We start from the raw sequence: 12,807 nt of genomic DNA on the forward strand, positions 1-12,807 counted from the left end.
TCTCGAGCACCTAGTAGATGCCAGGCAAGGTATACAAGAATGAGAATGACTTACCATAAAAATGTGTCTGTAAAAATGTGTATGTAATGGGCCTGCTGCAGTGACAGGCACGAGCTAGGTGTCCCAGAAGTGACAGTGCCGTCGTAGCAGGAAAACACTGGAGGCCATCTGGAGGCCATTATGTGAGGACACAACCACACAGAGGACGACTATGCAGCTCTTGACAAATAAATGGACCTGGGGCGCCTGGCTGGCTCAGTGGGAAGAGCGTTCAATACTTGATCTCTGGGTCGTGGGTTCACGCCCCACATGGGGTACAGAGATTACTAAAAAACAAAACGAAGAAAAACAACTTAAAAAATATTTTATTTATTTATTTGACACAGAGAAAGAGAGAGAGAGAGCACAAGCAGGGGGAGCGGCAGAGGGAGAGCGGGGAGCAGGCTCCCCGTGGGGCTCCATCCCAGGACCCTGAGATCATGACCTGAGTCCAAGGCAGATGCTTCACCGACTGAGCCACCCAGGCGCCCCAAGAAAAACAACTTTAATAAATAAATAAATACTAAAAAAAAAAAAATAGACCTCCATGTGCTAACACAGGAAGCTGGCCGTGATATAGCATTAAGGGAAAGAAAAGTCACAGAAAAGTAGTAGGCACCGACTCCGTGCCCGGCCCTGTGTAATATTATTCCCTTTCTGTCAATACTACACACTGAATATGTATATACGTACATATACGGAAAGTTATATATACATACACGAAGGATTGTCCCAAACTGTTAAGAACAGTTAGTTCTTCTTCTTCTTTTTTTTTTTTTTTTTTTTTTTTAAGATTTTATTTATTTGGGATCCCTGGGTGGCTCAGCAGTTTGGCACCTGCCTTTGGCCCAGGACAAGATCCTGGAGTCCCGGGATCAAGTCCCACATCGGGCTCCAGGCATGGAGCTTCTCCCTCTGCCTGTGTCTCTGCCTCTCTCTCTCTCTCTGTTTATCATAAATAAATAAATCTTTAAAAAAAAAGTAAAAAAAAAAAAAAGATTTTATTTATTTATTCATGAGAGACACAAGCAGAGGGAGAAGCAGGCTCCATGCCTGGAGCCCGATGCGGGACTTGATCCCGGGTCTCCAGGATCCTGCCCTGGGCTGAAGGCAGATGCTTCATCACTGAGCCACCCCGGTGTCCCAAGAACAGTTAGACCAATCAAGAGTGATGTGGGGGGTTAGCGAGAGCCTTCTGTCTTCGTTTATATCGTTTTGTGTTGTTGGATTTTTTTTTTTTCAACAAATTAAGGGTAATGAAAGAAGAAAGAAGAGAGTTGTTAGAATTCCTGTCCTTGGGTACATACTTTAATGGATCAGTACCCCAAAAAGAGTCCAGCGGCAAAGCCCAGTGACTTGGCTTAGTGGCTCCAGCAGCCTCATCACCTTGCCTCCATTGCCTCGGACGAGACAGGCTTGATGAGTGCAGATGGTGAGAGGCTGATGGGGAGGGCCTTGGGGAAGGTTCCAGGAATGCAGAGGAACCACAGTTAGGTGAGTTGGCCTCCACTGAGGAGGGTTGAGGCTGGAGACACAGGGGTGGCCCCAGCTGCCTGGATATCAGCCATGAGGTCAGGAGGCTGGTCTCCTGCCAGGGCTCGGCCCTGTTCCCCCCGTGGAATTCGAGGCAGAGCCATGAGGACAGGACCCCGTGCTCTCAGATCTAGGAGGAGACTTAGAAATCACCAAGCCCGTTGCCGGAATGGGAGCTGAGTCCCTTGGATGGTATGAGGCGCCCAGGTAGGGGTAGAGTGGCCAGAATTTGGGCATCACGATTCTAAGTGGGGGATTTTTCTGGGCTCCCCCGAGACCTCCAGGTGGGAAGGGTGCGGTGAGTAGAGAGGACATGGGTCTTAGAGACAGACCGACCTGCTTTTGGACCTTGCTGCCCACCCTGTGGCACCCTAGAGACTCAAATCCTCGGGGAAATGGAGACCACGCTGCCTACCCTGAGGGCAATTGTGAGAATTGTGACAAAGTACAGAAATGGCCAAAGAGTGAGAGCGAGACCAGACCCATGGTGCTGGGTAGGGTGGTGATGGCTTTACGAAGAGGAGGGAGTTAAGAATGAGGGCGAGAGGAGCTGGAGGTAGGGAGTCTGGTGCTCGGGGCTCACGGCCTGGTACCCCTCAGAGGGGGGTGTCTACGCAACCCAGGGTAGTAGTTGGAAACTCAGGTCCAGAGTCAGTCCCTGATGCAAATTCCAGTGTCCAGCTTCCTCGCTTCTAATCACGCGACCTGTTTGGGGCTCCCAGCCTTCATCGTTAAAATGGGGATGATCATGGCTCCTGCCTCTCAGGCTTGTCACGAGGATTGAACAAGTAAGGCATGTAAAGTGTGCTTAGTGCAGTGGCTGGCACAATCAGGGGTGATAAGACAGAAGGCCTTGAGTCCTTCCGCCCTGAGAGACAGGGACCAGGGGTTCCTAGGTTAGGGCCTTAGGCTGTGGCTGGGGGGCTGTGCAGAGGGGAAAGCGTGTGGTCCCGGCAAGCACACCACGGAGCGAGTGGTGCAGAGCTAGGCAGGGTGAGCAGAATGCCAGGCCATGGAACTCCAAACAAAGTACGACGCTTCTGTAGCCTCAGTTTCCCTCCCTGCCCAGAAAAAGGGATTGTTGTGCCTGGTCACCCAAGGCTCCCTCCTGCTTCTTCCCCAGCACCTGTTCCTGGCCACTGTCTCATGGGGAATGGAGCACTGGGCTTGGAGTCTCAGAGGCTCGCCTTTCCATCCCAGAGCATCATGGCCTGTCACCCGGGTGACGTGGAGCAAACCCGGGTACTGCTTTGGTGGAATCCCTGTTTCCGTGTCTGGGATCGGAGGACACCCCCGCCTTCCTCACAAGGTCGGTGGGAGCCACAACTGAAACAATACAGGTGCATGTGCCTCACCCAGGACTTTGAGTAAATACTCCCTGAGCCCAAACTTCAGCCTTTTTCTAGGGGGATCCCTACATCTTACAGGTTATTTCGAGAAGAATTTAGCCTTCCTCTCCTAATGGGAACAATCACCTTGAAACCACACATCGAAGGAAGACACACACCGAGTCCCGCAGGCCCAGCGTGGGTCCTGGCCTAGCTGTGTGGACTTGGGCAGGTCACTTCAGCTCCGGGGCCCCAACTATGTTAGCTACATAGGGGCGCTGCTAGTACCTGCTTCACAGGCTGTCTTGGGGATGATGATGGTGATGACAGGAATCATAATTATAACTGTAACAAGGACAACTGACATGCAGGGGGCCAGTACCCGGCCTCATGCCCCCTCGCCATGGTGGGACAGTTCTGGAAAGCAGATGCCTCGGCAGATAGAGGAGACCCCTCGCGGATCACCACCTGCAGACACACCTGGAAACGCTGCCATCACGTGACCTGTGGCTTTACCTGGGGAGGGGACAGCTTCCTGGATGACTCTCTTTGCACAGCAGCTGCCTCTTGAGGCAAGGAGCTCAGCAGGAGGGAGCCAGGGATGGGATACCTCAGGACAAGGAACCAGCCTGGGTGTCCAGTTTGCCAAGCTGGCGTCACCGAACGGGCTGGACCCCTGTGGATGTCCGGGTGGCCACGACCGCTGTGCGCCTTGGCTTGGCGTGAGCTCAGCTGGTTTCATCTAGGAGTTTAGACTGTTGAAAAACCAGACGCCAGAAGAATGAACCAGCCCTTGTCAAGTGCCCACTATGTGCCAGGAACTTCTGCTACCTTCTCCAGATCTCATCTGCATCTGGGAAATGGGGATGATGATAAAATACTGGCAACTTCCAGGGTTAAGAGCAAGTGAGAGCCATGGAAGCACTTAGCATGAGTCTCTACAAGCCCTTGAGAAATAGCAGCCATATTATCATAAAGGCTGAGAGAGTCAAGAGGGGGTCACGGAAGGGAGTGGGAGCCTCAGGTAGGGGGATGGACTCGGTCTGGGGTGCAGAGTTGGAGGTGCCAGGGAAGGCGTGCATCCTGTGTACAGCCTGGCGCTCTGGGAAGAGGGCTGCACAGGACCTGTGAATCTGGGAATCCGCGGCACAGAGACGGTGAAGTCATGGTGTTAGCCCCGGCTAAGACCCTGGGGGTGATGTGGAGCAAGATGTGGGGAAAGCAGAGAGCTAAAGTGGGTGCTGAAGGGTGCCGGCACATGAAGGGGAGCAGAGCCAGGTCAACAGCAAAGGAATCTGGGAAACACAGCCCAAGAGCTAAGAAACAAACAGGGGCTCGTGAAAGCCAAGAGAAGAACGTGTGACAGAAGCAGGAACTGGGGGACAGTGCAGGTGGCTCAGCCAGGTCAAGGAAAGGCTTGAAACCTGTGCCACAGTATTGCCTTTCTCAGCCCAGCGGGGCCCACAAGCAAGGCAGCAGCTGCCCCCGGTATATGCCCCCAGCCCCCAGCAAGGGCAAGGCCAACCTCTAAGGCTCACGTAAGGACTCCTAGTCAGTCAGGGGCCCTAGAAGAAGAGCCTGAAGGCCATTGAGAGGCCACGCTCAGGAAGTGGGGTAAGACTGGGTCCCTCTGCAGGGATGCCCTGCCAAGTGTCTACACAGCTCTGGGCCTCAGCTTCTTCCCACCGTGAGAAGCCGTGATATCCAACCTCTACATCGGGGTCATGTAAAAACTGGATGGTGCCATTGCAAGGGATTGGTGTGCAGAGAATGCTCAATGGGAGTGGGTGCTCTTACTCCTATTGTAATAGAAAAACATCTCCCTGTGATGATGATCCTGAATCAAGAAAAACTTACATTCACATCAATTATCCTCTTTTGGGGGACACAGGGAAGGGTGCAATATATGTTAGAATGTTTCACAACAGAAGTCACATCTTGGGGCTCCTGGGTGGCTCAGTTGGTTAAGCGTCTGACTCTTGTATCTTGGCTCAGGTCTTGATCTCATGGTTGTGGGTTTGAGTCCAGAGTTGGGCTGCAAGCTGGGCATGAAGTCTACTTAAAAAAAAAAAAAAAAAAAAGTCACTTCTGTCTTATTTTTGAAGATGGTTGGTCTTAGTGATGAGGTGCCCCAGGTATGACCGCCAAGACCCCCCATCCCCATCACCCGTGCTCTCACCAAAGAGAGTGGTCATCTGTGGGTGATCACGCCACTCAGAGGACGGTGGGGAGCCTTCCTGCCAGGCGAAGAAGGCTGGCTGGCTAGGGAAAGGGAACAAAGCTGTGCAGAGCACTGTAGAGTAGAGCCTGCAAGGTCCAGTTTGGAAGAGTACAGCTAAGTCGCTCTTAAAATGACAAGTCAATATTCAGTCACAACTAACATTTACGTAAAGTACCCAGCGAGGCACGTTCACATATGTTGACTTGGTTGCCTCTCTCATCAACCTTGTGAAGAAGGGGAGATTCTCGCCTATCTCAGACGTGGAAGTGAAAAGAGTCTGTCCAATAAGGTGATTCACTTGAAGTCACATAGGTGACAGGTGACGGCTCTGGAATCAGAAGACAAGGCTGTGGTCAGGAAGGAGGAGTCAGCTGGACTCAAGAAATAGGGGAAGAAGCAGATGGAGGGAAGGAGCCTTGAGTGAGATGATGTCTGGGTTTTACTCTGATACATCCTGGTGGAACAGAAACAAACAGGGAAGGGCCAGGACCTGACCTCAGGCCCCCGCTGTGGCAGGACAGCTATGGAGAGTCAGAGCAGACACCTGAGCAGATGGAGGCGTTGTCTTCCAGCAGATCTTCACCCTCACACGCTGTATACACCTGCATATGATGCCATCACCTGCCCTTTGTCTGGTCCTTAGGGGAGGAATCACAATAAGGAAGGGGACAAGACTGAGGGCTGCCTGCCCAATACAGCCCCAGCGGTATCCATGGTGGCAGCGAGGCAGACGCAACCAGCCCAGCAGCTGGGTGAATCCACAGCCCCTAATGGGAGGAAGAGGTCAGATCTCCCTGAGCTCCCATTTCCCCACTTGGTAAACAGAGACAAGAAAACCCACATTGTGGGGCTTTCCTGAGAAATACATACGAGCACATATAAGGAGCACGTCAGCGAGTTCCTCATATTTGTCAAATGAGGAATCTGGGGTCTGGAGAAGAGCAGTGACTTATCCACAGTCACATACAGACTGAGCTGGTCACAGAACCCACACTGGGGGCCAGACCTCCCAGATGCCCTAACTCCCAGGCCTGGATTCCTTTTTCCTCCTGAATCAGAGTGATGTGTCAGCCGCAACACCCAAGCCAATTCCGACCACATTAGTAGAGCTGGAGTCTAGGAGTACGTCCCCCTGGCCAAGATATTGTACGAAAAAAAAAAGTTTAGGGTTACTCATTAATGATTTTTATATTATGTGTTAAAATGACCCTATTTCAGATATATCGGGTCAAAGACAATATAGCTTTAAGTTAATGTTGCCTGCTTTTTTGTTTTTGTGAATAAAAGACTACTAGGAAATGTAAACACACACAGGGCTGGCATTATATTGCTATTAGGGCAGGTCTCAGATGTAGGGGGTAGGGCAGGGAGGAGCATATGTAGAGAGAGGGGGGACAGTAGGGAGGGGACTCAGAGGCAGGCCATCGCATTGCAGGACTCCAGGGGCACCGCTGCCATCACAGGCCACCTGAGCCGCATCCGCTGACCCCACGAACTATGTCACGGAAGGGACCTGCGAAGGACACAGACTGGTTCCACCTGGAGAGAGGCATGGTCGCTGTCTCCAAAGAGCAAGGGGACAGTCCAGCCCCAGGGGCCAGGGAGCAGACACTTTCTGGGTGGCCTGAGGGAAAACTCCGGGCAGGCAGGTGCCCACTCAAGGGCAGGCCCGCTCTGTCTGTCCCCTTCTGAGGGCGCAGAGGGTGGACGGAGCCAGATCCGCCTTAGAAGGGGTGGCTGGGAAGGAAGAAGTGTTGTTAGATTATCTGCAGGGGAGCTGTCCTCACTCCTGGAGCCTCGGGACCTCCTTTGGGCTGGGTGGCTGCCCCAGGGGGGTCAGGACAGAGGGGTTCCCTCGGGTTCCAGCCTCATAACCACACTACAATACCCACTTACTGAGCATCTATTATGCACCAGGGGACTTGAGACACATTACTACTCTTCCTCCCACCCACTCTGATGAGGTCTCTACTATTTCCTCCGTGGGCTGGGCGGGGAAACTGAGGCTCAGAAAGGCAGAGTGGACGAGGAGCCTTGTCCAAGGCTCCACAGCCAGGACGGGCTGGGATTTGAACCCAGCCGGGCTGATACCAGTGGCCACAGGAGTGGGGTGGCCTCCTCGGGGAGCCGGAGGGGCAAGGGCCAGCTGGAGCCCTGGGGACTGGCTTGTTCTTCCCGGGAAGCCAGGGCCCCACTGGGCTCTCCAATTAGCGGGAGCAGACAAATCAGAGGCAGCAACAAGCTCTGCTAATGAGCTGCCACATTAAACAATGAGTCACACTTCCATACGGTGCCGCTCCAGCCCTAACCCGGAACAAACAAGCTGTGAGAAACAGTTTACAAAACAGCGAGGTGTGACTGTCTCCCTGCTGCCGCCCGCCGCTGCCACCACCGCCACCACCGCCACCGCCACCGGCACTGCAGCCACGAGTGCGCCTGCCACCCACGGGCAGACACAGGCGCAGGGGCCGCCCGGGGGCTCAGAGCCAGCCCCGGCTGCTTGCCAGCTGAGGGGGCCGCCGCCACCCCCGGGGATGACCCCTCCATGCCGCTCCCTCCACCGTTCTAGCCATCTCCTGGGACTGGGGTGCAGGGGTCTGTCATCGGGTCACTCTGTGACCCAGAGCGAATGACTTAAATTCTCTGAGTCCCAGTCCCCTTGTCTGTATCACAGGGAGAAGAAGAACATGTAGCTCATGCTTCAGTTGTGAGGTCTCAACGGGATGGTCCTGCGCAGCGCCTGGCACCCAGTAGGGGTGTATCCTGGGCCCCTTCCTCTGCCTCCCCCATAGAGGGTCCAGCCAGGCCTGTAGAAGCTGCCATGAACGGCAACTGCTTTCCTTCTCCAGTCCTCTCTCACACTTGTTGGTGCCCCTGGCCTACCCCTCCACTGGGGGGAGGAACCAGCTTACTCATTTCCATACTTCCAGGCCCTGCATGGGGAGGCTGCATGGTGAAGGGGGGACAGAGCAACAGATTTCGGGGACAGATCATGCCTCGGGCCATTATTAGCAGCGGGACCCTGGGCAGTAAGAACCATTTCTTGGACCCTGTGCTAGACAGCATGCCAAGTGCTTCATGGGTATTATTTCATCCAATGAAGGGTATTATTATCCCTTCTCGCAGATGAGGAACTACATTCCCAGAGCAGATAATTGATGTGGTGTGATGGCTCCGTGATGTTGGCACCTGGGTTCCACTGCACTACATTTCCCAGAATTCCCTTTCCTGCACAGTTCTGGTCAGAATCTCCTAGTTGTTCCGTGTCTCTAGCTGAACCTTGACTAATACACGTATCTTGTGTAACTTGGTAAGAAGTTCATGATGGAGCTGGAATCCCAAATGAGTTTGCCCGCCACTCAGCTCTGGGTCTAACTACTCTACCTTGATAATAACAACTAATACTTACACAGTGACTGCATGGCAGTTACATAGTAAGTCATTTAATTCTCATAATCCCATCAGCTGTTCTTATTATTATCATTCCATTTGTACAGGTGAGGAAACTGAGGCACAGAGAGGTTAAACAATTTGTCCAAGGTCACACAGCTAATGAATGGGGAATCTGAGTCAAACCCCGGGGTCTGGCTACGCAATCCATCTTTTTAATCTGTTACATTCTTCTGCCTTCCAATGCTACTGTAACTCACTCTTTAAGCCTCAATCTTCCTCATCTCTAAAATGGGGATAATCATTCCTAATATATAAGATTATAATTATGATTAAATACAAAAACGCAGCTATAAGGCTTCTGGGAAGAGGAAAATAACAGGGAGTCAATTTGCCCTCTGTTCTGAGCAACTGAAAACCCACATAAAATACACGAAACAACAGTTTTCAGACATTGAACATCAGGCAGCACAAAATAGCAACCCCTGAGAGAGGAGAAACTAATGAGGTGAGCCCTCTGATTGCTAGCTTCTGCCTTGGGAGAATTTCCAGGCTGCAGCACAGGGAGCAGGGTCCCAGCTGCCTCTCTGCATAGAGAACACGGAGCAGAGTCTAGGGAGGCCAAAGCAACTAGCGTTCACAGGGCAGAGCACTGCAAAGAAGAGAGCCTTACAGAGAGAGAGCTTCAAAGATCTACAGAGAGTTCACCTCAAGCCTTCAACTGAATATTGAACAGCACTTGTATGTGAGGAAACTATCCGGGTTTGAGGGAAGAACATCCCAAAGGAGCAGAGGAGACAATCTGCAAAGCACACATAAGACCTAGAATGGTTTGCATCCCTGCCAATCAGAGTGAAAAACCTCATAAGTCATGGGGCATCAAATTGATTCCTTAGAAGGGTATTGCTTCAGCAATGGGGAAAAAAGGTCACGGTCCTGCCTAATAAAGTTGAAAAGCAAATCTCAACAGAATCAAACTCTTTTTCAAGTACCTCGACTGCATCCTAGTACAAAGCTCAAGAATATTTATAGGAATATTAAAATGATCAGCACACAAGGTAACGTTCACAATGTCTGGAATCCAACCAAAAACCAACATGCATGAAAAAAAAGCAGGAAAATAAAACCCTGATGATAAGGAGAAAAGTTCATCAATAGGAACAGACTCCAAAATAACACAGACGATAGGCTTGGTATATAAGAATATTAAAACAATATAGCTATATTCTATATGCTCAAGAAGCTAACATAGAGACTGATCATGTTAAGTGGAGAATGGGGAAGGGGAAGGCCAAATTTAACTTCTAGAGATGAAAAAATACAGCATCTGAGATGAAAAATACACTGAATGGGATTAACAATGTATTTGATGATACAGAAGAAAGGATTCAAAAAAAAAGAGAAAGGATTCATAAATTTGAAGACATAGCAATAGAAAGATCTCAAATGAAATAGAAAAAAAATTTTTAAATATGGACAGATCATCAATGAGCTGTGGGACAACTCTAAGAGGCCTAATATATATGTAATTGGAGTCCTCAAAATCCAATTACATTTGAGGGGAGCAGAAATATTTGAAGAAATAGCCAAAAATTTCCAAACTTGACAAAAATTAAATCAGGGGTTCAAAAATCTCAAAGAACATCAAGCACAAGAAATATGAATAAAACTTCACCAAGGCAAGTTTATTATTATAAGCTCATAATAACAAAATTGCTTAAAACCAGTAATAGAGAGAAAATCAGAAAAACAGCCAGAGAATAAGAGACACATGACATACAAAGAAATAAAGTAAGAATTACAGCAGGCTTCTCATCAGAAACAATTCAAGTCAGAAGACAGTGGAACAACACCTTTAAAGTACAGACTATAAAAAATAAAACAAAAAACCCCCATCAATCTAGAATTCTATACCCACTGAAAATATATTTCAAAACAGGGTGACATAAAGACCTCTTCCAAGATAATTTTTTTAAAAAGCTAAAGTAACTAATCACTATCAAAACTGCACTATAAGAGGGGAACCTAGGAGGCTCAGTCAGTTAAGCACCTGACTTCGGCTCAGTTCATGAACCCAGAATCCTAGGACAGAGTCCCATGTCAGGCTCCCTGCTCAACAGGGAACTTGCCTCTCCCTCTCCTTCTGCCTCTCCCCCCTGCTTGTGCTCTCTCTCTCTCTCTGTCAAATAAATTTAAAAAAATCTTTTTAAAAACTTGCACTATAAGAAATGCTACAAAAGTCCTTGAGACAGAAGGAAAATTATACCAGATAGCAATCTGGATCTACACACAAACAAATGGTAACTATGTGGAAAAATATTGAATACTTTTTTTCTTATTTAAAAATTGTGGGAGAGCGGGACCTGAGCAGGGAAAAGAAACAATAAGAACAAAGACACACATAAATGGCAACAGCTTTATGAGTGTGGCAAAACCCAATTATTCCTGCCATCAGTCCCTACTGAAAACAGTACGTGCTGAAAACAGCAATGATGTTGGATAGACTGTCAGGCCTGCTGAGGTCAGATCTCCCATCCCCGCAGCCCCCTAGTTAATGCTCATCCAAGACCCATGCGGATAGTCATGTACGCAGTTCCCTGCTGGCCCTCTCAAGATCGGTTTCTTGAGTTGTTTTTCCTTCCTTGTTTCCGCATACTTTACATTCTATGATAATGAAACCAAGAACCAACCCAGACTCGGCTTCACCTCAGCACCTGCACTGCTTGGTGATGCTTGGTGATGCTTGGTAACCCCTTCGGGCCTCTCTTTGTTCTAAGGTATTGGACTCTGAGTAATCATTTCATCTCTCATCAGAACACACCATGTGGCACAAAATATATTTAAAAGATAATTTATTGGTTAAAGCAAATAAAAAGATAACAAGTATTCTGGGTTCATAACACACATAGAAGTAAAATGTGTTACAACAACAGCGTAAAGGCTGGGGGATGGGGAAATGAAAGCATTTAATTTATTGTAAGATTCTTATTCCATACATGAAATAGTGTAATATTACATGAAGATAGATGGGGTTAAATTAGAGATGTATACTATAAACCCCAAAGTAATCACTAAAAATATATATAGCTAATTAAAATAATAAAGGAGATAAAATGAAATTGGAAAAAAAAATCAGAAAAATAGGAAAAAGGGAGCAAAGATCACATGGAACAAAGAAAAAACAAATAGCAAGAAGGTAGATTTAAACTCATTCATATTAATAATCACATTAACTGTAGATGGTCTAAAAACCACAATTTGAAGGCCAAGATTGTCAAGTTGTTTATCCAAAGCAAGATCTGACTACACGTTGCCTACAAGAAACCCACTTTAAATATAAATTTAAATACTATCAAAAACTGATAAAATTGCAAGGATACATGAGAAAATCCACAATTATAGTTGGGGATATTTCAATATCCCTTTCTTCATAGTAGATAGAACAAGCAGGCAGAAAATCAGCAAGAATATGGTAGATTTAAACACTATCAACCAACTTGGCCTAATTGACATTTATAAAACACCTCACCCAATAACAGTGGAGTACACATTATTAATATCCACATAAAACATTTACCAAGACCATAAAACAAGTTTTAATAAATGTAGTATTAGATAAAGTATGTCCTCTGAGTATAATGAAATTAAATTCAAAATCAATAATAAAAAGATATCTAGACAATCCCCTAAATAATTTGGAAACTCATTAAGAGACTCCTAAATATCCCATTGGTTAAAGAAGAAATTCTAAAGAATGTTAAAAAGTATCTTGAACTGAATGAAAATGAAAATACGATATATCAGAGTTTGTGGAATGACACTAAAAACATACTTAGGAAAAAATTTATAGGGCCAAATACGTAAATTAGAAAGGAAGAAAGAAAAAAAAAGAAAAGAAAGGAAGAAAGGTCTCAAATCAGTGTCATTAGCTTCTACCTTAAGAACTAGAGAAAGAAGAGTAAATTAAGCCCAAGTCAGCAGAAAAGAAGACATAACAAAGATGAAAGTATAAACCAATGACATAGAAAACAGAAAAATAAGAGGGAAAATCAATGCAACAAAAGTTCCTGTTGCTGTTTTTAGAAGATCAAATGACTATTGGAAAAATACCAGATGAATAGGATGCAGCATAGCGCGAGCTTTGGAGCCTGACAGTCCTGATTTCAGTTGCATCTTGGATATTATTTATTGTGTGATATTGGACTGTCCATGCCTGTTTTCTTTTTTTTTTTTTTTAAGATTTTAGTTATTTATTTGACACACACAGAGAGAGCACAAGCAGGTGGAACAGGAGAG

This window comes from Canis lupus, chromosome 13 (genome assembly GCF_048164855.1).
Source record: "Canis lupus baileyi chromosome 13, mCanLup2.hap1, whole genome shotgun sequence".
NCBI lineage: Eukaryota > Metazoa > Chordata > Mammalia > Carnivora > Canidae > Canis > Canis lupus.